The sequence below is a fragment of the Crocodylus porosus genome, unplaced genomic scaffold (assembly GCF_001723895.1).
Source record: "Crocodylus porosus isolate Cpor-Errol unplaced genomic scaffold, CroPor_comp1, whole genome shotgun sequence".
Lineage (NCBI taxonomy): Eukaryota > Metazoa > Chordata > Crocodylia > Crocodylidae > Crocodylus > Crocodylus porosus.
In genome coordinates this window covers 55289674-55314172 of record NW_017728950.1, presented here as the reverse complement: position 1 = coordinate 55314172, position 24499 = coordinate 55289674, and the positions used below count along the sequence as shown (strand labels likewise).

Below are 24499 nucleotides of genomic sequence, written 5' to 3'. Positions count from 1 at the left end.
ATATCTGAAAAAGGACTTTTTGTTGTCCTTGATGCCTGAAGCTAGTTGGAGTTCAGTTGCAGCCTTGGCTTTCCTGGTTTGCTCCCTGCAGGACTGGACCAATTCCTTGGAGGTGAATCCCATCCTCCATCCTTTGTAGGGCTTTCTTTTTAGCCTCAGGAGGCCTGCTAGATTTTTGGAGAGCCAGGGGGGCTACTGTGCCTTCTTGCTGCCTTTCCTCTGAGATGGAATAGAATTAGCTTGTGCACTGAGGATCGCTCCCTTGAGGAGCAATCACTCTTCCTGAACTCCCCTCCCTCTGGGGTCATGGTCCCTTAGGGCCTCACTGACCAGCCTCCTGAGTTTGTCAAACTTGGCTTTCCTGAAGTCAAAGACTTCTATGTTGCTGACTGACTTGCCAGCTTTACAGGAGATGGTGAAGGTGATCGGCTCGTGGTCACTGTTATCCAGCTTCCCATTTACCCTTTGTTGTGATTAAACTCAATCCACTAATAAAACCAAGACAAGCCAATAGGCAGTACTGCTGGGATGCCACAGTGCTTGTCACCTTGCCCCCAAGCCCTCTGGCCCTAATATTGGGGTTGCATCCTTTCCCCAGACTTTGGGCTCAACAGTGTAATAAAAGAAGAAAAAAGGAAAAAAAGAAAACTAAGTCCTGCTGTTAAAACTACACATAACATGCATCTTCAGTAAAAATATACAAATACCTAATTTCATCAAGCAAAGATAGTATATCTGAACTTCTAGGGTTTTGAATCCAATGGGATACCGAAACTTAAAAAAAAAATCAGCTGAATATACATTTTTAATATTAATGTTCACAAGGCACTTGGAAGGGAATTAACAGATGTATATGGATTCACTGGTCCCTTACTTTTCTGGAAAAAAAAAATCCTTAAAATTGTCAAGTCATTGGAGAGGATTTTTCTTCTTCTTTTCCGATGACTTTTAAGAATAAATTTATTTAAGGTTTGGATAAATGCAAGAAGTTACCACTGCTATTCTAATAATTTCTGCTTACCCTTCCTCCTTTTAAAAAAGGAAAAGTGTGTACATCCCAGAAAAAACAAAGAACACTTCATTTAATAACAGAACCAGTTATTAAATCTCTTATTAAAAAACTGGTATCCCATAAAGGATCCCAAGAATTTATTAAGGCAGCAAGAAAAGTAGTTTTCACCTGAGCTGTTTCTCTCCTTTTGGAAGCTTAATGGCCTCAAGCCATCTGTAGCACTTTCTATTGCAGTTACAGCTGAAATATTGAGAGCAAAGACAGGCCTTCCACACCAAACCTAGCATTAGAATGGTTCATTTCATATGTCTTCACATGTTCATGATTATGATATGAACAGAGGGGTGAAAGTTATAAAAAAGCATATAATCATAGAAAATTAGGGTTGGAAGGAACCTCAGAATATCATCTAGTCCAATCCCCTGCTCAAAGGAAGTTTCATTCTCCACTTCCATTCTGGTGGTCTATAGCAAACCGCCACCATGATATCATCCTTATTGTTCTCCCCTCTAACTTTAACCCACAGACTTTCAACACGCCTGTCTCCAGTTTCACACTGGAGCTCTGAGCAGTCACACAGCTCTTTTACATGCAGTGCAACTCCTCCCCCTCTTCTCCCCTGCCTGTCCTTCCTGAACAGTTTGTACCCATCCATGACAATACACCAGTTATGCAAGCTACCCCATCAAGTGCCTGTTATTGCAATCACATCATAGTTCCTTGACTGTGTGAGGACTTCCAAGTCTTTGTGCTTGTTTCCTGGGCTTATATGTTCATGTACAGACACCTGAGGTAACCAGCCAATTGCCCTACTTTCTCAAGAAGAATGAGGAGGCTTCCCCCATTTCCACCTCCTCCTTGTGCTTCCCTTCAGGTCTCCCACTTCTCCACTTAGCTCAAGAAATCACAGATTAACAAAGCGTAAGGCCAGAGAGGAAAAATACTGAACAGGGAGGGAGTTAGAAGAGAGCAATAGATACAAGAGAAGAATGAGGTGAAATGGGAGGGAGACCTGAAAGCTGAAGGAAATGGGAGTGGAACCATGAGGTGAATGAAGTTCTGGAGTAGATTTCTAATTAGAGTTGTGGGGATGAAAACAGAACTGATCAAGATGACATTGTGTAACATGGCTGCCAATGACAGACCTGGTGAATCAAGATACCCCTAAAGGAAGAGCCCAACCACTAGAAGAAGCTATTTTTTGGACGAAAGTGAGTCTGGAAATTTAGGAGAGATGACTGGAGATTGAATGGATGTGCTTTGTAAAAACAAGAGGTGAAGGATGAAATACTAGGATCACATACAGACATTACTCTTTTACCAATATAAGCAAATAGAAACCATTCTATACCTGTAACAGAACAGAAGTTCAGCATACAGAGACTGGTTTCAAAATAGCAGAACCATGTCTAAGATTTGGCTCCTCCACCAAGGGGTGAATGTGTATTCTGTTTGCTACTGATCTAAACTATATTGCTTACAGAAAACTTTGTAACTTGGATTGATTCCACCTCAGGCTTTTTTAATGTCTGTACCTAGCTCAGATTCTCCTACATATCTGAAAAGACGGGTAAACAGACTTTCAAGTCAATAGACAGCAAGAGAAGAGTTTCCTTTCCAAAGGGTTTCTTTATACTGGCTTTTTAAATATTACTGTGAACTTTCTTTAAAGGCTCTTCAGACTCATCTTCTGTGCTGTGTGAAAGTGAGCTAATCTTGCTGACATTATCTCTCTTTCATTTAAAGATTTATATAGGTGCAATTAAAATTTGTTCCTTCAAAAATCCTTTTCTTCTTAAACTACTTAATTTTAAGATTCTGAAATTCTTCCTCGTCTATAGTGCAAACAGAAAACTATAACATTCTTCCTACATAATATTTACACAATGAACTCAGAGCACATCTTTCAAATTCCACAACAAGATACCTGAGCAATATACCTAGGCAGTATCCCTGGCATTACCTAAAAGAAAATTTAAAAAGTGCCTTCACTTCTCATTTTAAACTCACCATAATGGTATGTGTCCTTCAAAATTTGGAATGAGCTTCCAAGGGAGGTGGTGCTCTCCCTTACCTTGGGGGTCTTTAAGAGAAGGCTGGATAGGCAACTGGCTAGGTCAGATGACTCCAGCACTCTTTCCTGCCCAGGGCAGGGGGTTGGACTTGATGATCTGTTGAGGTCCCTTCCAACCCTAGCATCTATGAATCTATAACGAAGACTGGGCTGAACCCTCATACAACCTTAAAAATAGAAGTTTCCATCAACCAGTGCTCAAATTAATCCCATTTCTGGGTGGTTGGTTATTAGCACATATCCATAATGTAGATTAAAGGCTTAACATCTCCCCTGCCTTATCTCTTATTGCCCTCTGACTGAGGACATAAGAGATATGTAAAAAAGATAGAGTCATTGCACATTCCAACAGTCAAAAGAAATTCAACAGTTTTGTGTGTTTCCAATGACCCTGTCACGGTATCAAAGGGCTACTTTTGAGGTAAATGTTACTTCATAAAACTTTTTCTTTTCCCCCAAAACCTTTGCAATTCTGCAGTGCAGGGTCCTATTGTAGGAAAATACCTTGTACCTTGTCACAAATTTGGACATACTTGTATTAACCAATCAATGTGTAGATTCAAAATCTGGATGGCTAAGTTAGTCTTCCACTGGATGCCAGCCCCAGAAAACCAGACCACAGAACTAGTCAGACTGCCAAGATTTCCATGCACACATGGATTTGGGTCAACTTCAAAAGGAGATTTCTTGCAATTGATTGGTTTATCTGACTATTTAATACACTCTTAGATCAGGTGCATCCTACATCCCATCTTTATTTGCATTCCAGGATTCAGAAAAATCACTGAGATTCACGTAAGAAAGAATAAGAATCAGGAAGGCCATAAAAGTCCACTTGTGTTTTTAACTTGTTTTCTACACTGTTTTTCAGTTTGCCTCAGATTGTAGCTCACTTTTTACATTAGATTGCTGCAATTAGCAAAACTGCATCAAAAGACTTCTGGATAAGCCAAATGATCTTACTTGTAAACATTACCTGGGGATGCAATTGCACTAAGGATAAATCAGATCTTTTATCTTTTCACTGTAGCTTGAATAACTTAGCAAGAGTTATTCTTGTCCAGCCAGCTGGACAAGAATAAACCCCAATAAACTGATGCTAACGAAAATCTCCACTTAAATCTCCATTTAAACTGATGCCAGTCAAAAGACTCCATTTTAATTTTCACTAAAATGAATAGGAAATCACCATTAAAAATAGGTAAGTCCAGCCAGTCCATATACAGTCCAGTTACAATCTAAGGCAGACTAAAAAACTGTGCAGAGAATTAGTTAAAACACAAGTGGACTTTGCTGACCATCCTAAGTCTTATTCATTCTTACATGCATCTCAACATTTTTCTGAATCCTGGACTAGATAGATAGAAGATATCTCTGTCTATTGCTCTCTCCCCCTCCCCATTCCCTTCCACCCCCCGTCACCTCCCAGCCTGGCAGGAGCCAGTGAGTGCGGGGCTTCTTTTTTTTTTAAGTTCTGGTATGCTAGGGCTGGGAGAGAGGGCAGGGATTGGGGGGCACTAGGAGATCAGGCAGGGGTCCCCCCATGGTCCTCTCATTCCTTCTGTAGCCCTTCCCCCCACTCCCTACTTACCAGCATGGAGTCCAGGTTCAGCTCTCTGCGGCAGTAAGCAGGGGCTGCCCAAATCTCTGAATTTCTCCAAAGCTTTCTGAATCTTTTGCAACTTGATTCAGAGAGCCTCAAATCAATTCAGACCTTTGTACTGGTCTTCCAATTCAATTCAGATTTGGAGATTTGGCCACTGAATCAGGCCGAATCACCTCCAAAACAAATTAGCACCCAAAGCTTCAAACAGCCCTAATATATACATTTGCCTGGATTTAACTATTTTTAAGGGTGATTTCCCATTAATTTTAGTGAAAATTAAAGTGGAGATTTCTGTTATACATAAATATATATACAAGCAGTCTTTGACTTACAGCATTTTGATTTATGTCGTTTCACACTTGCGGTGCTTTGCCATTTATACCCCTGTCATTACTTACAGTGCCAGATCCTTGTACTTATGACAGGTAATGAGTACAAGGATCTGTGGGACATGGCAGAGGCACCAGGGCTGGTGTGGGACACTTACCAGAGGTAAGCTCAGGCAGTGGCTCCTCCCCAAAGCCATGTGCTCCCAGAGGTGAGACAGGGCTAGCGGCTGGGGCTGGGGCTGACACTGGAGAACTGTTCCACTTCCCAGCCCTGACACCATGTGCCTCCTCGCTCCCAGAAACATGGCAAGGTGGGAACAGGGGCTAGGGGCTCTGCCAGCTCCAGGGACTGCTCTGCACCCCTGCATCACCTTGGGGAGTAAGAGGCACATGGCATCAGGGCTGAGGAGTACAGTAGTTTCTTGGAGCTGGTGGAGTTCATGGAACAGTTCCCTGGAGCTGGCGGAGCCTGCACCAGCCGCCAGGCCCAGTCTCTGTACCCACCCTTGCCTCACCTACCTCAGGGAGGAGCCGCTGTATGCCCCACATGAGGACTGAGTAGTTGACATTCGGTAAATGTCCCATACTGGCCCCTGTGCCTCCCTTAGTTACTGTATTGCACTTTAGAAAGCTTTGGACAGGGTATATCATTTATAGTTGATTAAATAGTTGATTTAAATATCTATAAACAATTGGGCATCAGGCCCTTGGTCAGGAATGTTACCCCCTATTATAACATTGTTTTTGAGGGAAAAAAAACAGATTTGACTTGCATTGTTTTGACTTCCAGCATCTTTTCCAGGGATGTAACCCTCTGTAAGTGTGAGGACTGCCTGTAAATATAATACACACACATATATAATATTTCTGGTTTACCTTTACATCCTATATTGATGAACTCTGTCCCTTCATTACCTTTCCAAGTGAAAATATACAGTAGAATACCAGACTGACTTGCATATAACACACTCTGAAATACAATATGCACTTTCTTTTTGAAGGGCAGAATGAAGAAACAAAGAACTTTCCTTTTAGTAACTGAGTAGCAACACCTATGAAGCTGAGCCTGTTGATTGTTCTGTTCCCAGTGAGTGACGTTCAGATTTTATTTTTCTTTTTGACTGGCAATTAGCAGAAGCTGCTCTAAGTGTGCATCAAATAACTACTTTTTCTCCAACTATCTATTTGGTTTAATAAAAAATACCACTTCCTGAAGAGTTCTGATTACTTTTGCCTGCAGACCAACCTGGCTATAACCTGTATCCCTAAAACATGAAAGATATCAAAATTAGCCATTTTGAAATGAAAACTTCATATTTTACAATAAGCAAGCAAGATTCAACACCTTGAGACCTGAAAGCTGACACCCTTGCTCCAGCCTTCTGTTTTGAGCCAAATTTGCATGCTCACAGAGCAGCCTCAACACAAGAGAAATTCTTTGCCCAGGAGAGCTTTCTATTCCCCATTCTTCTGTGAAATTTGAAACATCATAACCAGAAAAAAGAAGAATTCAATGTCCTGACTGCCATCAGACAAATCTGAGGTAAATAGACTACTCCAACTTTTACCTGAGTCTATTTTGCATAAAATGAACTTTTCCAACCAGAAGATCTTGTACCACTTTTCAGCTCTCCTGTGAAATACAAATTTTCATTTCCACCTAGGAGAAATGTTATAATCTTTTCACTTTGCCTGAGGACTGGTGTATGTCCCCAAAAGCTTGCAAATAAAGAATTTTTTTGCAATTATCTAGTTGGTCTGAAAAAAGATATCATATCCCCAGGAGTTCTGATTACTAGTGCATACTGCAATTTCCAACAGCTGGTTTTTTTTGGAAAAGGGAGCATGTGTGATAAGTGAGAAAATATGGTAATCCCATGCAATTTAGCAATTAGTTAGTAGTCTTCTGTTTCTTGGTTCCTGGTACTCATGTGAAACATCATACCGTATCTTCTTTGGTGAAATAAAATATAATAGTTATAGAAACTGAATTGCTGTTTTTCAGGCTCTTTGAAACCCTGAATCAGACTGGATTATATGATTGTCTTTTGTATTCCTTACATGAAATATAAAGGGTGGCAGGTATTTTAAAAAGTGCTCCAAAGCATCAGTTGTTCAGCACAGAATAAAAAAAAAACTGCTTGCCACGTACAATTTACTTCTAGTACAATTTACTCAACTAATCAGTTAAACCTTAAATTAATCAAATCCTCTTCACCTTGCTTCAATCAATTATCTGCTACCTGTCCTAATGAGACTGATAAGAAACTGCTATGAAAAACAAATTTTAAGGACTTTTAAAACAGCCAAGTCCTGCAAACTCTGTGTTTATAAAATAAGGGCCATTTGTAGACTTTGCATCTTCTAAATTCCTCAAAATGTAGTCTTATTCAAGCATGTATTTGAGCATAAGCACAAATTATTTATTCAGGTCAATGTAAAATTACAATATACCTATATATATATACCTATATATATCTATACCTATATATATGTATGCGCGTGTGTTTTATATACGTGTGTGTTTGTGTGTGTGTGTGTGTGTCTAAAAATTACTTTCAAATAAGCAGTGAAGACTTTGTCCAAACATTGTAAAAAACAGCAATTTAGCAATAATAGATTTTCCTCCACAGTTCGTGGAGAGAAAACAAACAACCTCTGTATTCATGCACAAGGCAAATTAACATTTTATATCTATGATATAGACATCTAAATTTTGGTTCTGATTTTCAAAAATCAGTTTCTGAAACACAAATATTACTTAGGGCTAATAGAATGCAGCTCATTACAAAGAATTGGCATAGTAAAAAAAATCTATCATTGCTTCTCTTGGCAGGATTTTGAACTGCCAGTTTTACATAATCAGCAGAATCACAAAACAAAACAGACAGGTTTGCTCCTCTGGGCTTAAATTTCAACTCTTTAGGGGTTTATCTTCTGTCTAAATATGCAGAGTATGACAGCTATTACGTATTATAAAAATGAATTTATGTTGTGAGTTTGATCTCAACTGAATGCTAACCATATTTCCTCCTCTGATAAACAAGTATTTGACTTTATTACATTTAATACTATGTAATAGCCTGAAACACGGGAGAATATTTTGGTAAGCCTGTCACTCTTAACAGCTTCTACTCCACTGGTTTTCAAACAAAGTCACCCAAACAGTAAAATCTATATCCTTGGTTCCCATGTATTAATACTGTCATTTTCTCAAGAAACTCAGTATAGTAGTTGGGATATTGGAAGAGGCTGAAACTGGACTCACCCCAACCTTCCAATAATTTTTATTCTCATTGCAATAGAAAGTTGTCTTGGATTCATCTCCCCGAAGCTGTGACATTAAACTTTTGTTGAGAGACACCATTTTGATAAGGCTTGACAGGTGATAAAATAAGTTTTACTTTCTATTGCTAGTTGCCCCTATTCATTGTCATCAAAGAAGCCTTCCCACAAGGGATTTAATGTATAAAATTGCCATTTCTCTCTGCAGGACTTCTTTCAGTTTTATAAATCATTGCTTTTCTGAGTCACGTTATCTAATTCACTTTGAAGTCATACGAGCTCCAATACTGGGTGACTACATTAATATCAGTCCAATAGTGCAATGCGTTCAGGTTATCCAAATGGAACCTTCAAGTGGAAAGTTTTATAACAAAATATCTTCTTCATACCATTCCAGAGAAGGAAATAAAAAACGTGGCAACTATTTTGGGGCCCATTTTAAACATTGAGGTAATAGACCCGTATATCAAAGATTTGCCAAAATATGAAGTAAAGTCAACAAGTAATTTAGCAAAGCCTTGTTTCATCTCTCTATGAGACCCACTGCCAGATGTTGAAATGCAATTTCTTACATTGATATCTACACTAAAGCTAAAGTAACAACAAAAATATTTCTTACCCTGAGCTTGCAGGTATGGTATTCAATAAAAAATTCTCCACCCTGAGACCTGAAAAAACAAAGAAAAATTCCTTTATCAGCCCTGACAATAAATGGAAAGACACATGAAATACTGTACACTGGGTAAATGACAACTCAATACTGGAAGTAAATAATACATATATACATTATACAAAAACCAGTTGGCTGAAATCCTTGACTAGTACAGTTTGAATGGAACATACTATTTAGCAGAAAAACAGCTGAATAAACTTAAATTTTAAAGTGAAATCACTCTTCTTTTTCAATGTTCTGAAGTAAATTTAATTTTAAATTCTTTCCTACACCACTGAATGTATGAATTGTTGTGGTGATCACTAATCTTCGGGGGTATATGAACAAAAAGTTTTCGAGTAATATGTTTCAACAGTTTGGCTAAGTTTTATTTAGAGACTGGGACCTTTTGTAGGGAAGGTAGGAGAATGCAAATAAAGTTAACTCTCAGTGGGCACATCTACATGTGATAATTCAACACAATGAAATCTGGTGCAGTTTGCTTGGAGTTGATTGTTCCCAGGCACAGCGTTTATACTCTGAGTTAGGGCAGGGCAGCCCCAATTGGCAGGGGGCTTGGGAGTCAGTCTGCCAGCCTGGAGCTGCTCTCTCCATGTCAACATGTAGATGAGGGGCTGACTGGGGCATGAGGGTGCTATGGTGTGGAGCTAGCTGATAGACAACCCCTGCATTGTAGCATCCTTGTGCCTCAGCCAACCCCAGTCACTATCTATACATACATTGTGATGCACTAAACTCCACCATAGGATAGTATTTGTATCATGTGGTACTATTCTATGGCAGAGTTAATTAGCTCAGTTTGCCTTAATAGGGACACACGTGACTGCATGCTAATTAGCCAACTCCACCATAAAGTGTCTTGTGTAGATGTTCTTAAAACAAAGACAACACAAGCTTAGGATATGTTCTGAGACTGATTTTAAGGCTGGAGGAAATGTTGCTAACTTAGATAACACACATGAATGCTTGGAAAGAATCAAAGTGCTTTGTAACAAGCGACTAAAGAGTAGACAGGGTATGGGATGTATAGAAATGATTTGGGGTGAATATTTGTGAATGAAAGGAGACAAAAAATATTTGTCTCCCTTTGGTCACAAATATAAATGATTGTTTTCATTCATGCATAAGAAATGGGAAAGTAGTAGTTTATAGGGCTATGAGAAGCTTCGGTTGCCGATTTGATTTGGAAGAGATTCGGCTCAATGCGGTTTGCCGAAACTCTGAATCCAAATTGAATCAGGAGGCCAATAAAAAGGTCCAAATTGATCCAAAGCCTCTGAATTGATTTGGGAAAAGATTCAGAGGAGATTCAGAGATTTGGTGGTTTGGGCAGACCCTGCTCGCCACTGCAGGCAGCTCTATCTGGACTCTGACCCCCACCTGCTTTCCCAGCCCCGTCAATGCCTGACATGCCAGCCCCAGCATCCTGGCACTCAAAATAATAATAATAAAAAAAACCCTGCACTCACTGGCTGCTGCAGCGGCCGTCAGGACCTCTAGGGACTTGTGGCAGAACCCCTCCATGCAGCACAGGGCAGTGGGGAGCAGCAGAGATCGTCCCCCTGCCTAGCAGCAGCCAGTGAGTGTGGGGCTTTTGGGGGGGCATTTTTAAGTGCCAGGATGCTGGGGCCAGGCAGGGCAGCCACTTATGTGGCTGGGAGAGCTGGCGGGGGATTGGGCCTGTTTGATTTGGAGATTTGGCTGATTCAGTGGCAGCCAAATGTCCGAATCAGATTCAGTCAAACCTATTCGGGACAGTGATTCGAATAATCGAACTGAATCACTGCCCCTGAATTGGCTGCAGCCAAAGTGAATACTAGCTTCTTCACACAGGCCTAATAGTTTAGTGTAGTAAACACCTTTATATTCATCCAATGATTCTCCATAAATTTGACCTTCATTTTTTAATGGGATGTATTTCTTTATAATGGCTATGATTTTTAAAATTTTCAATAACAATATAGTTACTCCATTATTAAAGCTTGAACTAGCCATTAGCTTAATAAGACAATCAAAGATCAATTTCCCCACAGCATTTTGTCTACCAGCATTTTTTTTGTTTTCTGTACAGCAGTAATGAAGATTAATTCTTAAAATTTAAAAATTGGTAGAGAAATACTAGAAAATGCAAACAGTCTAAACACATTATTAAATACTAGTACATACTTCTGAGATTAATAGCACAGAACAGAGCTTGTTACAAGCAGAAAATACAGTATAAACGTAACCACACAGCATATACAACTGTATTTTATCTTATTATTCATTTTATTTAACAACACAAAAAAAAAGATTAAAACACTAGCATAGCCATCTATTAAGCCCTGATTCAGCAGGATACTTAACACATACCAAGCATATTAGTTTATCTATGGCTCTTTAAGTACCTTTTTAATTAGACCCTTGATACAAGATGAATTATATATAAAGAAAACCTACACACACACACACACATGCACACGCACGCTCATGTATAAACACCTACTTTGGAATAACTAGTTGTTAGTTAAATTTTTATAGTTAAAGCTGATTTTCCCCAACATCTTTTATTAAGAGATAATACTTTCAGTTGTTTGTTTGCCAAATGTGAACTGAAATTTCTCATGCCAGGTGTCTTTCTCTGACCATTTTTGTGAAAGAAGGTATTGCAAGGAGAAAAAAGAAAGACTGGGATAATTACTTCCATTTGGGTGGTAGAATCATGTTACATTGTAATTTTAGGTGGTTCCCCGAGCTTTTAACATCTGGATTGCCTGCACATTAACACCTGAGACTAGTTTTAAGTACTCCTTAGCACTCCTAGTTTTAAGTACCATGAGGGTTGTGTGTCAGTGGCTCCAGTTCCCTGATTGTGGGTCCCCTGTGGTATTGGAGTATAAACATATCAAACATAACAAGCTGGAGCCCTGGCCCAGAGTGGGATACAGAAGAGGGGGTGGCGGGGAGGGAGATGAGGCAGGCAGAAGGTGAAGAAGAGGGAACTCACTCATTGCTGCTGCTGTCCCTAAATGACCCAGGAGCAATGGAAGGCTCAGGACCACTCCTGCTTCAATGTTAGTAGGTGTTTGCTCCCTTCCAGTGCCTGCTCCCAGACCATGGGGGACATTGAAGGACTGATCAGAGATCAGGAGTGCCTGGAAGGTAGGAGATCACCCACTGACATTGTCATCCCCAGTCCTGCCTGGCATTCCATAGAGCTGCTCCTCAGAGCTGGAGTCCCCAGGCCAGTGGGGGAAATGCTTTGAAGGGAGAGACAGCAGGCACTTGATTCCACCACTGCTGCTGACTTGGCACCTTGTGTAGCCAACTCACTGCAGCCCTCAGCTCAAGTGAAGCAGGAGTGGTCCTTGGGCTTCCCTCTGCCTTCAGGTCAGCTGGGAACAGCAGCAGCAGTGGGTATCCAAGTATTCCTGCTCCCTGCTAGTCCATCTAAGTTACTACTATGGTTCAGAAGAATATGCTGGAAGGGGAAATCTACATGCCATCACCACTGCGGTCCCTGACCAAACCCAATGCTGCTGTTGCTTGCCAAAGCCCCTAGTTGGAATGGGGCAGGAGCAGCCCTTGTGCTCCCCCAGCCCCAGGTCAGCCAGGGGTACTAGCAGCAGCAGACAGGTCCACCCTTCTTGTGGGGCAGGGCAGTTCTTACCTGCTTCAGGGACTCCAAAAAGTCCTCAGGAGCTGCTGCTGTGGCACAGTCTGCTGGTGGGGGGAACAGGGGCCTGAAACCTCCCTTGCGTCATTGGTGGCATCCCCTCACCCCTCTTCTAGAATTCCTAGCACTGCCCATGGATAGGGGAAAGGCAGGACTGGGGAGGAGGCAGGTTGGATGGAACAGGACAGAAAGAGTGATAACATGTCATGTGACATTATGATTTGACAACATATTATAAACTGCTACTACTGACACATCAGTAAAAGTTGAAAAATAAAAGGAAAACGCATGCAATGCTACTCTTCTAAAAAGCAGATGCTAAATATCTCAGAATTAGTGAGGTTTTTTTTTATCTTGATTTTCTGTTTCCCATCTGTAAAAGGGGGTTTGGTGAAACATAATTTCACCTCACAAAAGCATTGCAAAAAATGCACTCAAATACTGTTTTGAAAATAGCGTTTTGAAAGCACTCAAATACTGCGGCAATGAGTGTCACAGAAGAACTAAAAGAAAATGAGTGATCTTGCTTCACACAAAGTTTTGAATAAGTGTGCCACAAAGAAGGCATTGAAGTATGCATTAAAACAATGACACGGAAAGAAAATATGCAATAACTGTTCATTAAATGTCCACTATCTAGTCAATACATTGAAAGAGGTAGTGAAAAATCCAGTAGGATAAATTGCACATGTTCATTAAAGGTAGTTGTAGTGCACAAGGGTGTTTCTTCAGCAGAACATACTTCGATACAGGTTTGCGTCTAACTAAAGATGGTAAGTATAACTGGTTTAGTTATTATTTCAGTGAATGTCTGTGTGACAGTAACTAGTTCAGCATAAAAGAGTGACCCATTTCTAGGAAAAAACAAAACAAAACAAAAATAGCAGTTATACACAAATTGTATTGAACTATTCCAAAGTAATGTTATCGGCATACAGATGGTTATCAGAAGTCAATATTATTTTATATATCTGTATAAAGTCACTTTTATTTTTGAATAATTTCCTAGATTAGGTTGACAGAAAAAAAAATCAATTGTAGTCATACTGAAATAGCTCACTCCTATTTTATAATAAGTGATCCCACACAAACTTGCATTGAAAAACTAAAGGTGATGAGTGAAACAGACTTGATTTTCTTGGTTCCAGCTACCCAAACAAGCCCAAAGGATATACCGTACTGCCAAGTCTTCCTGGTGACACAGGCACACTGCTGACTCATATCCAACTTAGTGTCCACTGTAACCTGCAAATCGTTTTCTGCAGAGCTGTTGCTTAGCCAATCAGTCCCCAGGCTTCAGCATTGTATGGGATTCTTGCATCCTAAGTGCAGGACTTTGTACAGTCCTTATGAGTTTTCTTTTGGCCCAATCCTCCAATTTATCTAGGTCACTCTGAATCCTAGCTCTGCCCTCCAGTGTATCTACTACACCCCCAGCTAGGTGTCATCTGTGAACTTGCTGAGGGTGCAACCATCTTCCAGATAGTTAATGAAGATACTGTGCAAAAGCCACTCCAGGGCCGACTCCTAGGGCACTCCACTTGATATCGGCTGCCAGCTAGACATTAAGCCATTGATTACTATCCACTGAGCCTGATAATCCAGTCAACTTTCTACCCACCTTACAGTCCATTCACCCAACCCATATTTCCTCAGCTTGCTTGCAAGAATGCTGTGGGAGACAGTATCAAAAGGCTTGCTAAAGTCAAGTTATATTATGTCCACTGCTTTCCCCGCACCCACAGAGCCAGTTATCTCATCATAGAAGGCAATCAGGATGGTAGGGCATGACTTGCCCTTGGTGAGTCCATGCTGACTGTTCCTAAGTACCACCTTCTCCTCAAAATGCTTAGAAATGGATTCCTTGAGGACCTGCTTCATGATTTTTCCAGGGACTGAGGTGAGGCTGACTGGTCTGTAGTTACCTGGACACTCCTTTTTTTACTTTCTTAAAGATGGGCTCTAGATTTGCCCTTTTGTATTCATCCAGGACCTCCTTCTACCACCACAAGTTTTCAAAGATAATTGCCAAAGGCTTTGCAGTCTCATCAGCCAACTCCCTCAGCATCCTCAGGTGCATTGGATGTGTACATGTCATTTTTCTAAATGTTCCCTAACTTGTTCTTTCACCACTGATGACTGCTCATCTTCTTCCCAAGCTATGCTACCCAGTGCAGTAGTCTGGGAACTGACCTTGCCTGTGAAGACTGAGGGGGGAAAAAAGCATTGAGTACTTCAGCCTTTTCCTCATCTGTTACTAGGTTGCCGCCCCCCATTCAGTAAGTGACCCACACTTTCCTTGCCTTCCTCTTGTTGCTGTTGTGCCTGAAGTTTGTCTCAGTTCTTGTCAGTTCCTCTCAGTTATATAGAGAAATGATTAGACACACTTCTTTTTTTTCAAAGACATACTTTGAATGTACAAGTGGCAGGCATCAAATATTATAGCTGCAGTGCTACATGGCATTTGGGCAAATTTTTTCAGAGTGATCAGACAATATCTTTCCATCAGATTTTTGATTTTCTATGGATTTCTTATTTAGATTTTCCCATAGGAAAAAAATATTTAAAAAACCCCCAAACATTTATATTGTCCCTCTTGCCTCTACATATACTTACATAGCAAAATAGGGCTTTAAAACAAGATTGCTGGGGAAGGGAATAGTTCTCCTTCACCATGACAGGAAGCTGAGGGTGTCAATAGGAGGGCTCCGGTGCCTGTACACTAATGCCAGGAGCATGGGAAACAAACAGGAGGAGCTATCCCTCCTGCTCTCCAGTGGGCATTACAACCTAGTAGGGATTATGGAGACCTGGTGGGACTCCTTACATGATTGGAGCATAGCCACAGAGGGCTACACCCTACATAGAAGAAACTGGGTAGGGAAGAAAGGTGCAGGTGTAGCTCTCTATGTGAAGGAGCAGTACACCTCCTTGGAGACTGACATCGGCTCCAAAAAAGAACAGCTTGAAACACTCTGGGTCAAGCTGCGGGGCTGGGGTGAGAGGGAGGGTGCAGAGGGACCTAACTGTAGGTGTATACTACAGACCACCAAACCAGGATGTGGAACTCGATCTAGAGTTTGCCCAAGAACTGGCAAAGGCCATGAATGCACGGCACTTGATCATCATGGGCAATGTTCCCTCTAAGCTGCGCAGCATGTGCAGCCACGCAGGTGCACTCATGCCATGCTGCCAGGTACACCTGCACAACTACACATGACATGCAGCTTAAAAGGAATGCTGGTCATAGGTGACTTTAATTATCTGGACATCTTTTGAGAGGAGCACTTGGCCAAGTCGGACCGATCGCATTCTTTCTTAACCTGCATCGAAGAGCTCTTCCTGGCTGATGAGATGCAGGGGCCAACCAGAGGTAATGCTCTCCAAGACTTGGTCCTGGCCAAAGGAGATGACCTGGTGACCAACTTATATAGAGAGAGTATCCTGGGTGACAGCAACCATGAAACTATCATGTTCACAGTCCATCGCAAGACAGAAAAATCTGATAGCAGGGTTGAAGTCTTGGACTTAAAAAATGCAAATTTCAACAAGCTCAGGTCATTAGTAAAGGTAGCACTGTGGGTCCAGGGACTGAAGGCAAAAGGAGTGCATGAAGAGTGGTCATTCCTTAAAAACACAATCCTTGAAGCACAAAGGAAATCCATTCTCATGCAGAGGAAAGGTATCAGAAGGGCTGGGAAGCCCTCTTGGATAAACAGGGAAATCACAGTCATTTTAAGAAAAAAGAAGTATATGAATACGAACTGGCAGTGCAGTGCTTTGCTACCAGGGCAAATAATATTCTGGCATGCATTAATTGGTGCATCACCAGCAAAATCAAGGAAGTGATTCTTCTGCTCTACTCAGACCCCAACTGGAGTACTGCATCCAGTCCTATGCATCACACTTTAACAAGGATGTGGTAAAGCTTGAGAGAGTCCAGAGAAGCGCTTCATATGATCAGAGACTTTGACAGCAAGCCATATGAGGAAAGGCTGAAAGACTTGGGACTCATCAGCCTGAAAAAGAGAAGGCTGAGAGAGGACTTGGTAGCAGCCTACTGCTACATTAGGGAAGTACATCAAGGGCTCGGTGAACAACTGTTCACCAGGGCACCCTTAAGGAAAACCAGGAGTAATGGCCACAAATTCCTGGAAGACTGTTTCAGGCTCAACATTAGGAAAAACTTCTTTACAGTTAGAGTGTTCAGACTCTGGAATAAGCTCTCTCCAGAGGTGGTGCAATTGCCTACCCTGGACATCTTTAAGAGGAGACTGGACCTTGCTGGAGTCACCTGACTCCAGGTGTCTTTTCTGCCTGGTGCAGGGGGCTGGATCCGATGATCTTCCAAAGTCCCTTCCAGCCTTACAATCTATGAATCTATGAAAATGCACTCAGGTTATTTAACAGGTTGCAACTTCATACGGCCATTCTCTTCAAAAAAGGTTGGGGGAGTGGTGGGATGAGGCAAAAATAAGAGATGGAGACTACCTTTTAAACACAGACCTTGGTAACCTTTGATCATGTGATCCTGCTTAATTCCTATCAACTAGTAGTTCCAGTGGAGCCTCCTCTATTAAGAAAGGCATACATGTCTCCTCTTTATGTTTCCCTGACCATACTTTGAGGTTGAACCAGGAGACTGGGAGTTATATGAATTCAGTTTGTTCCTAGCTCTGTACCTGTACTATTAGGTTACACTGAAAATTTGACAAGCCTTTTCTAGTCATGTAGATTCCTCTTCTCCAAAATAGGAATAATAATCCTCATCTATTTAATAGGTGGCTTGTGAAGTTAAAGTAATGTCTGTAATACATTTTGCAAGCCTTAAATGAAAAATGCTATAATGCTATTGAGATACAATATATATAGATAGCATTTTTATTAGTATTTTATATTTATATAATAAATGTGCATTCTATATATGTATAATAAATGTGCATTCTTATTGGTATTATATATATTGATTTTGATATTGATACTATACATATAAAATATTAATTAAAATGCTCATTATATTGTCCTGAAAGTAAATTAATCATACTCTGGAAAGAACAGGGACCATATTTCCTCTAAGTCATTTTGCTTTCATTTAAGTGAAAGGGAATTTATTTTCCAAGTTACTCAACTCACACAGGTCAGGATACTATGCAGCATAATTTACATTTTAGCCAATTACCATCCTCCGCAATTGTCATTACTTTTAGGATTTTTCTTGCATTTTATTAAGACACAAGACTGCTGTTATCTCAAAACATTAGAATTTTAGAAAACAAGCAGGAGACCAATGTCTTGTAATAACATTCTATTTTATTGACATTATCTCCTAATTAAAAATCACTGATGAGTCTGATTGTTAACTAATGAGAATATTGCATTTTCAAGCCCATTTTAAAGTGGACTTTACTACAAGGACCCTAGGAATTAAAAGGCAATTACAATTACTATGTAGTTAAGTCAGACATACTAGTATATCAGTCTTGCCACTTATTTTCAGTCTTTCCTTGCCCAAATATACTACTAGTTCTGCATATCACCAATTTTGTAAGAAAGAAAACATAAATAAAAAACAAACCCTTTACTTCTGTGCTACTCTTTGAGACAAGATAAATATTTTTGTAACATTACTATCATCAAACAATTTTCACTACCAATTTAAGATTCTTGATTAAACATAGCCCAATAATTCCATTTTTCTCCTGTTTTGTGCAAAGGAGCTGCTGTCCAGGAATAAATTTTCATATTCTCTCTAACATATAAATGCAATTCATGGGGAAAAAACACAAGATGAATGGCTCTAACACCTCTGGATATTTAACACCATATCAGTTAACATAGATGTTAAATAGGATGGTACTGATCCCATTCAAAGTCAGAAGATATTTAACTGCTGAATATTTTGCATCATCTAGGCCAAAATGAGGGTAGAATGCAGAAGGAGAATTCTAACAGTACTTCAGACAATCAGTAACAAGTTATAGATTTTTAGACATCTTAGCAATTATTTCTCACTCATTTTGGGAAGTGACTAGAGATAATGTAATGACCTTGAAAAATTAAGAAAAAAATCTTCTTCCCCTTAAAAAAAGCACTGCAGAATCAATTAGATTGTCAAATATTTTCCCCTATATAAGATACATGGGTTATAGCTAGCGTACTCACAGATCTGTTCCTACAGCTACTAAACTACCCACAACATCTGTGACACTGATGTAAACTCTGTTACATAGCCACTTCACTATAGTTGACCAATGGACTTGCATGTCTAAACCAGGTATGAATTTGGGTTAGGAAGGAGGAGTCATTATACAAGAAGTATCATTTTACCATATACCTGATTCTCCTTTCACTCTTGAAATACATCCTTGGGTCATTCTGCAGTAGAATAATAATTTTTTTGTGACCCATCAGTGTAAAATTTATCTATTTGTTTCAAGGATGACCATATCTAATACTGAAAAAAACTACAGTTTCTCAAGCATTTTCTATTTTTATCTTTACAAACTGCCTCCAGGCAAATTTATGCAACATATTGTACTGTTGTTTTGTTGGACAGACAAATGGACACAAGGAAATATGTCACCTAACAAAAGTTTTGAAAGGAATTATCCCACTAATTAACTGGATTGTAAAACTTTCTGGCAGCCAGCAAAATTGATCCATAAATGGTTGAAAATAATTACCCACAATGCACAGCTAAGCAGCATAAAATGTGTCTTTATATAATGAGAATACTCTAGTAGAGTAGGTCACACATTTGAAAGAGCTATCCAAATACCCTGCAGTAACCTGCTAAAATACAAAAAGAAAATCCCGTGACTACACCCCTAGGTGGTCACCTACCACCCCGCACCACAACAAATCAGAAGAATCACCAGACAATGACAACCCATACTGGACAAAGATTAGATCTTGAGAAAAATATTCCTAGCCCCTCCACTCCTGGCTTTCAAACCCTGTCTCCCCGCCTACCCCTTGTGGCCCCTCCCCCCAGCATCCTTGCCCGGTTTATCAACAACAGTGAAATCTCCACTGCACAAAATACATGAACTAGAATATAGCCTTGGCTTGGCAAGAAATGTCAGGATATCTCCACTGCCACTACTGTCAACACCCCCAATAAAGAAAACATCAGAACCCATGTTTTCTACACATGCCTTGCCCAAAATGTGACATACCTGATACAATGTACCAAACTCCCTCATAATAACTATGTGGGTGAAACTAAACACCAGCTAGGCTTGCTTGTGACTGCCTGTGCCATCTCCCAGGGAGCAGGCAGGGAAGGGTTAGCCTGCCTGCCCAGCAACAGCAAACGCTGCTGCTGCTGCTGCCCTCTGGGCCAGAAAAGCAACAGCCCAGCAACACTAGCAGCCAGGTTAATCCTTCTCTGCCTGCTCCCCAAGTAAGTAATGTAAAGTAAGTAATACCCTGGGGTTGGGAGAGGGGAAGCAGGGGAGAACCAGGGGAGCCCTGGGGAGTAAGGGGGAAGCCTGCTGCCCTGAACCTGCAACTGCTCCAAGCTCAAGCTAGAGCTAACACAGATCAACATTTGTGGGGCTCACAGTGTAAGGTGTAACAAGGCCCTTACATTCAAAAGCTTGTCTAACTTTATCCCAGCTATGTGGTTTGTCTAATAAAAGATATCACCCTGAGAAATTCTTGCCTCTTGTGAAAATAATTTTAAAGAAAATATCACAGCAATGGGACAAAGGTCTGAAATATAATAATTTTTAAGAGGTGCAAACTCTTGTTTGGACACTTAAGTCAGTTAGGAAAACAACAGAAACTCATCTTTGAAACTGAAATCCTAGTTACAGCATATGCTTCTGGACCACTTAGTTGGTTGAGAATGTGAAGGTGAAAGGTAAACATTATCATAAAATGATAATGTTCCTAGAAACCTAAGTGAAGAAAGGAGAACAGCAAAATAAAGGCATTGGATTTCCAAAAGCAGGTTTGAACAAACACTACAGGGAAGTGGTGCACAGGATCCCCTGGGAGACAATTCTGATAGAAAAGGAATGCATGAGAGCTGGCTGTACTTAGGGTGCAAGAGTGTGCTATCCCCATAGAATGGAAAAATGGGAAATGTTATAAGAGCCTAGCTGGACAACTTGAAAGGGAATCTTATGAAAACTGGTAACTTGGTCATCTTAATATGGAAGAGTATAAGAATATTTCATTGATATGCCATGAAAAAAATCAGGGAAGACAAAGCATAATTTAAGATGTGATTAGGAACAGACAAAAAAGTATGACCAAAGAAAATGCATGTCTCTTACAAAAAGCAAAAGGCAACCTAGTTACAAACTATGTACAGAACGCTACATTATTTACTGTCTTTTACTTCAGGCTTCACAAATAAAATCAATTATGAGATTATGAGTGCAGTTTGCAGCAAAAATTGGGAAGACAAACATCCTAAAATAGCAGAAGAACAGGCTAGGTTTACTTAAAGAAACTAGCTTTCAGTTCATCAGGGATGGCCAGGTTATACTCTAGAGTACAAATGGAAATACCTGAAGTAATTTCAGAGCTATTGACTATCCTCTTTGAGAAACTATGGCAGTCAGGTGAGATCCTGGATATTTGGAAAAGGACAAATATTGTTTCCATCTTCAAGAAAAGGAAGCAGGAGAATCTGGAGAATTACAGGCCAGTTAATCTGAATACCTGGAATACTTTGATACCTGGAAAGATCATAGAGAAACCCTTCAATGAATCTATTTTGGAGCAGCTAGAGAAAAGCAAAGTGGTCAAGAGCAGCCAGCACAGACTCACCAAGAGCAAATAATGCTTGACTAACCTAATTTCCTTCTATGATAAGGTGGCAAACAGTAGGGTTTTTAACAAAATATCCCACAACATTCTCATTAATAGGGATTTACTTAAATCATTCTGCTCCGTGCCATTTTCACATCTTTTCACTGCAAGCCACCCTTCCCCTCCCCTCCCACCTCACTGACTGTGGGGGCCCAGCAACCCTTACTGCTGATTGACAGAAAGGGCTGCCTTTCATGGGCCCTGCCCCCCCACACTGATTGGCAGATTAGGCAGGACAGCAAAGGCAGCCTTCTTGTCTAATCAGTGATGGAAGAAGGATGGGGAAGCCTCCATCTTGGCTGCTCCCCTTCGTGCCAGTGGCTTCCCTCCCAACAGGCTGCAAGGCCAAACCACAGCAATGACTGGTTCTGATTTGCGAACCAGCATTTTATTTTTAGTAAGTTATTTTTTTGTTTGTTTTGGCAAGTTCATGCAAAATCACAGGGAACGTCGGTTTTCATGGTGATTGTGGAAACTGCCCTTTTTTTCATGTTTACCACAAAAATCATGAAATCATGAATTGAGTAGATCCCTATTCATTAATAAGATAAGGAATATACAATATGATCCTGCTCTAAACAAGGTGCTGGATTAGATCAACACATGCGTCCTTTCTAGCCCTATTCTTCCATGATCCTTAGAAACTTTTTGAATCTATATGTAGACAAAATCTTACTTTGTGCCTGCTCTAACTGTGTAGTATATGCCTTCAAAGCCCACCAGATAACCTAAACCAGCAAGGTTTACGGAAATCTACTGGACACGTATATATCCAGTATCTTGAACACTTACAAATACAATTTGAATTGGAATAATTAATTGATTTGTGCTCTGCTTTTATGGTGATCACAAAACTAACAAGGCTTATGCATGCATTCTGAAAAGCTATTTAATATACCTTACACATGATTCGTTTTCTTTTTTTTAAATGGGCATAGGATAAAACATTCTAAAAGCAAAAAGTACACTTTCACACATTTCAGCAATTTGCCAATAAAAGACAATTCCTTGACACCACCATGCTGGATTATAAACCAACCATTGTTAGAACCAGGAGAGAGGCCCTCTGCCCACTATACAGGAACTAAGAAACATATGCCATATACTGCTGTCATCTACTGAGTATCACAGGGAATGAAGATTTGGCATTTTAGAACTGATAATAGTTTTGACTTCCTATTGTCACAGGAATGTGGCAAGTCATTCATGAGTCAGATCCCTCAAAATTATATGACTGGCTTCAGACTGTGAAATTAAAAAGCCTGTGACTTTCTTCAAGTCACTTTCACTATCCTTAGAAGGATAATCTTCCCAAGCAAGTTACTAGTATTTTACTGGATCAATTGAGTGAATCCCCAGTTAGGTTCCCTTTCAAACTAATTATCTGAATTACTTGCTACTCTTAACATCCAAGTTTTCATACAGAAAGCTGTATATGAAAGAGCATGAATAAATTTCTGTAGGCTAAAAAAGCAAATTGACTAATCATTATCAGTATGTCACTATGTAAGCGGTTCAAATGGTGTAGGATTTGAGCTACTCAGTTTCACTAAATTACATTACTGACTTAGAGCCATAAAAAAAGTTTGTGATCACAACTTAATGAATGCCCTATTACTCTAAATATTTCAGAAACACAATTCTTTTTAAGACCGCTTTCATTTTTTCCTGGATATTAAGTGACATTTTTGAGCAGATATTTTGTCATATGCAAGCTTCCTCCCAGGAGGGAGTCTATATTCGAGAACATTTCTGATCAGAACCAAGTGGGTCACTGTCTAACAAACTAAGCAATCTGCTCCCATACGTTTAACTTCTAGAATCCTCCTCTCTTTCTGTGGTCATGTTGAAGTAACTTAACCTTTCTGCCCAAATGCTATCATTACATAAATGATGCTTTTAAAGCTCTAGAAATACCAGAATACATGCCACCCTCCAAGGAAATATTCTGCACTGGTCTGGTCCTGCAGGAAGTGAACCAGGAAAGCTGAGGCTGCAACTGAACTCCAACTAGCTTTGAGTATCAAGGACAATAAAAAGCCCTTTTTCAGATATGTGGGGAGCCGGAGGAAAAGCAAGGGCAACATTGGACACCTGCTGAATCAGATGGGACAACTGACGCCCAGAAAAATGGGTACTTTCCGACGGTCTTTCATCAGTCCGATGGGACGCCCATGCCTGCTACAGGACAGGGAGGTCTGGGTGAGGGAGATCCCCTGCCCTCCATCAATGCTGACCTTGTGAAGAAACACCTTGAGAGGCTGGATACTTCAAGTCAGCTGGCCTTGACAATCTACATCCCAGGGTACTCAAGGAGCTGGCGAGCATCATAGCCCAGCCTCTGGCATGGATCTTTGAAAACTCCTGGCACTCTGGTGTAGTGCCTGAAGAGTGGAAGAAGGCCAATGTAGTGCATATCTTCAAGAAAGGGAGGAAAGTGGATCTGGCAAACTATAGGCCCATCAGCCTGACTTCTATCCTGGGGAAGATCTTACAAAAGTTTATTAAAGAGGCCATCCTTAATGGACTGGCCAATGCCAACATCCTAAGGGATAGCCAGCACAGGTTTGTTGCAGATAGATCTTGCTTAACCAATCTCATTTCCTTCTACAACCGGGTGACCTATCACCTGGACAAGGGAAATGAGATTGATGTCATATATCTTGATTTCAAAAAAAGCCTTTGATCTGATATCCCATGATCACGTCTTGGTGAAACTGGCCAATTGTGGCCTTGGGTCCAACATGATCCACTGGCTGGGAAATTGGCTCTGTGGTCAGACCCAGAGGATAGTAATTGACAGAAGTCAATCACCATGGTGCCAGTTGTTCCTCTTCAGGTGCATCACTTTGCACTTGGGGCTCAACACCAACAAGTGCAAAGTGATGCACCTGGGGAGGAACAACTGGCACTATACCTACATGTTGGGGAACTCCCTTCTTGTCAGTACAGAGGCAGAAAAGGATCTTGGAGTCATAATTGACTCCAAGATGAACATGGGCCAGCAGTGTGGGGAGGCAGTCAGGAAGGCCAACCGTA

At 40.5% G+C, this 24499-nt stretch overlaps 1 long non-coding RNA gene across 1 annotated transcript in view; it reads right to left on the bottom strand.

Annotated features, from left to right (window-relative positions):
• Positions 1-24499, bottom strand: part of LOC109323685 — a 645093-nt gene that overhangs the window by 255878 nt on the left and 364716 nt on the right. Inside the window, exon 4 of the long non-coding RNA XR_002104716.1 lies at positions 8926-8974. This is a non-coding gene — a long non-coding RNA (uncharacterized LOC109323685). The remainder of the gene's footprint in view (positions 1-8925; positions 8975-24499) is intronic.